At 32.8% G+C, this 3,816-nt stretch overlaps 1 pseudogene; it reads right to left on the bottom strand.

Annotated features, from left to right (window-relative positions):
- Positions 1-1,348: 1,348 nt before the first annotated feature.
- LOC120594680 (uncharacterized) lies at positions 1,349-1,467 on the bottom strand (annotated as a pseudogene).
- Between the last annotated feature and the right edge of the window lie 2,349 nt (positions 1,468-3,816).

Genomic DNA, 3,816 nt, shown 5'->3' on the forward strand with positions numbered 1-3,816 from the left:
AATCAAATAGTTAATCAAATGTGATTATGCCATCAGTCCTCTTAGCACACGATTTTTATGGTAGAGCAATTCAGAAAAAAAAAAATAGCTTTGGTTACTGTTTCACACTAATTCGTATAACCTAAAGGTTATTTTAATTCATTCATATGTGAAATGTGCACAGTGATATTAATCCAGAGATATGCTTTGAGGGTTAAATGAACTAATGTTTATGAAATACCAGACACATGATTGAGATTTCAGTTTGCTCTTCCACAGCAATGCTAAGGGCTAAAATATTTGTCTCCTGACCTGACTTGTAAAATTTACCAAAACACATATATACAATATATAAGTAATTATTTAAAGTCAATTCTTAGGGATGATAGTTCTTATTTGTGACTTTTCAGTAAAAGTAATAAAAGTTTCAGCAACAAGGTGTAATAACAGTATTTTTCTCACCTGTAGAAAGCCAGGAAGTAATGTTATCAGTAAAAATAATAGCTAATGTTTATAAATTGTTCACTTCATAGCAACAACTATTCTAAGCACTTTACATGTTATAGCTCATTTAATCTTTACAACAGTGCCATGAGGTACTTTTTAATATTCCTATTTCAACAGGTAAGTTAAACTAGACACTGGTTAGGTGGTGACAGCTGGCTCACACTCAGACATTCTGAGTCTGTGCTCATAACCACTATTCTATATTATCTAACTAAAGAGAACAAAGTAGATCAGAGAGAAACAAGGTCCATTGGGTTACATGCAAAGGAAATTTCCAATCTGAAAAACAGAAGGGTAGAAATGTATAAGTAGGATTTGTAAAATTATAGAGCCCAGTAAGAAATGAAAACCAGAAAAGTTCCCACCCCATCATAGAGGAATTTCTACTTGAATCACGTAATTGTTAGTGTTTGAAGACATGAAGCATTTCATAGCTCTGAATAAAAATGTCTGCTTTTTGGATAATAAATTATTCCCAATCCTGGGGGTAATGAAAAATAACATTCTTTGATACTAATGAAAATTTCTCATGGTACCCTTTATTAGAAACAGTTCTTTGTATCTTTTGCAACTAAATTATGTAATGGTAGCAATCAAGTGGGAAAATAAACAGTGTTAATAAGTTCTTAATTTTAAAGGGACTGGATCAATTTGCTACTACTAATTCTAGAATGTTTTTTGTTTAATTATTTGTGATATGGCATTTAGGACATATAGATGTTATCTCAAATGCACTGCAGTGACACTCATGGTATACCGTTTGTTTGGTTTTTTTTTTAGGTGAGGCAACCCTTGGTTGACCTCACAGATTGCAAGGACCTTGTCAGTTTACAATCCCTTATTTTTTATTTTTTATTTTTTATGCCTACAGCACCTGGTCTTCCTAGGTGGTCTCCCATCCAAGTGCTAACCAGGCCCGACTCTGCTTAGCTTCCGAGATCAGATGAGATCAAGCTTGATCAGGGTAGCATGGTGGTAGACTCATGGTATACCATTTGAATGTATCTTCTTCTCTAAGTAGATACATTTGAATGTATCTTCTTCTCTAAGTAGAAAAAAGTAGATGCCTGGTATTTCTGGAACAGACGGAGAGCACTTAAAGCGCCAGTATGCCTGCCACTGTCAGGTGTGTGAGGAGATAAGGCAAAGGTAGCCTTCATGTATTACAACAATCATATCCGAAAGGTTTTGCTTGAAATTAATTATTGAAGCTCTAACCTCCAATGTGCTGTTACTGTGCCCCAAAAGAAATTTGTGTTAAATGAGTTCGTAATTGTGGGGTCCTCATGATGGGATTAGCGGCTTTATAAGAAGAAGAAGAGATATTATTATTTCTGTTGTTTAACCAGCCAGTTTGTGGTATTTTGTTATAGCAGCCAGAGCAAATTAATACAGGTTTAAGTTTGAAACTGGAGGGAATCAATGGAAATGCTGAGTTAGGAAAGCTGGGATAAATTAGTCCTCGATAAATAGTCCATTGAAAACAGAAGCTAGGCTTAAAAGATAGGAGATGCAGGCCAAAGCTAAACAATTTTAGGGGCTCTGTCAAATGTATCAGGGGCTCAGACAGTGTCTGGGTTACATATATAATGTTCCCAAAAGCCAGGAGCTCAATAAAATCTGTTGCAACACAACTCGAATGGTATTCTGTATCAGACCTCTAGCTGCAAGAGGTCTGCTTTCATTCAATGACCCTGCTCCCCACAGTTCTGGGTTTCTACTACTGAAGGAGGCTAGAGAAAATAAGGATTCCCTGAGATTCTCCCTGGGCCAGAAGTCTTTATTTAGTTACCTCAAACAGAACTTTTCCCAAAGTAAACATTTTAATTAATCATTTATATTTAGTATACAACCTCTTTTAGGCAACACACAAATCAAAATCTCAGTTACCACTGAAAAGAGTTTTGAAAAATTATCATCAGGTAAAACTTTTTTGATAGACCACTACCTAATAGAGCCTGATAACTTTACATGCTACAAATTGTCAACGCTTTCAGAATGATTGTAATCGGAGTAAAAGCTTGGGCAAATAACGGTGATTTCCCCACATACAAAATATTTCAATGCATTTTAAACCTTCTACCAGCTTGAAAAGATCCATTTAAGAATATCAATGGATAGATCTTTGGAATCACTTTGAGTCACTGAGAATTATGCTAAAAATTCAAGTTTCAAATACAATGGCCTGAAAACGGAGCCTACATCCTTATTTTTATTTAGAAGGTTATCTTGAAGCAAAATGAAATACTTAGAATTTCTCTAATATATATGTTTATGCATTTTATCATAAATTCCAAGAAATTCATTAGCATAAGTATGCCACGGAGATAAATGTCTTACCAGAAGAGTTGCATTTAATATTGTAAAATAGGATTGCATTATTCTTCAGAGTCACTCAGTAAACTAGTGACTGCTCTTTCCTATGCTGTTTGATTTGTGATGTGAATTATAAAAATACACAAAGTTTCACAGGTATAATAATCTTTATTGTTAAGATGTTAAGTGTTCCCAAATTTATCTATAAATTTAATGTAAAAAATATTTTGTGGAAATTGACAAGCTGATTCTAATATTCATATTGAATTTTTAAAATGTAGACTAGCCAAATAACTGCAAAAAAGAGTAAATTTTATGATGTATATTACCTCATTTCAAGATTAATTAAAAAGTTACATTAAACAAGATCCTCTGGTTTTAAATCCCAGCTTATAAAAATAGTTGGTAGAGCAGAAATAGATAAACACAGACATAATTAATTAGTTTTAAATAAAGATTCAAAGGCAATTCAGTAGAAAATGAAACATCTTTTCGATAAATGGTGCTGGAACAATGAGATATTCATAAGCAAAAAATGAGCTTCTATTTGTACTTCAAATGATATACAAAAAGTAATTCAAAATGGATCAGAGATGCAAATATAAAACCTAAAACTATAAACTTGTTGAAGAAAATATAGAAAATTGTTGTAAACTTGAGTTAAGTAAAGATTTCTTAGATGTAATACCAAAAGCTCAGTCCACTAAGGAACAAATTGATAAACTGGACTTCTTCAAAATAAGAAATTCTGTTCTTCAAAAGACACTATTAGTAGAATGACAAACAAGCCACAGACTGGGAGAAAATATTTGCAAATCATGTATTGGATAAAAATATTTACATCTAGAACATATAAATAACATTTAGATCTCAATAAGAAAACAAACAAAAGCCATTTAAAATTAGACCCCCCAAAAATTGAACAGATGCTTTATCAGAGAAGATGCAGGATGGAAAATAAGCACATGAAAGGATATTCAATGTCATTTTCCATTAGAGAAATGCTAGTTAAAA

Source organism: Pteropus medius, unplaced genomic scaffold, assembly GCF_902729225.1.
Source record: "Pteropus medius unplaced genomic scaffold, Ma_sr-lr_union100, whole genome shotgun sequence".
In the NCBI taxonomy this organism is placed as follows: Eukaryota; Metazoa; Chordata; class Mammalia; order Chiroptera; family Pteropodidae; genus Pteropus; species Pteropus medius.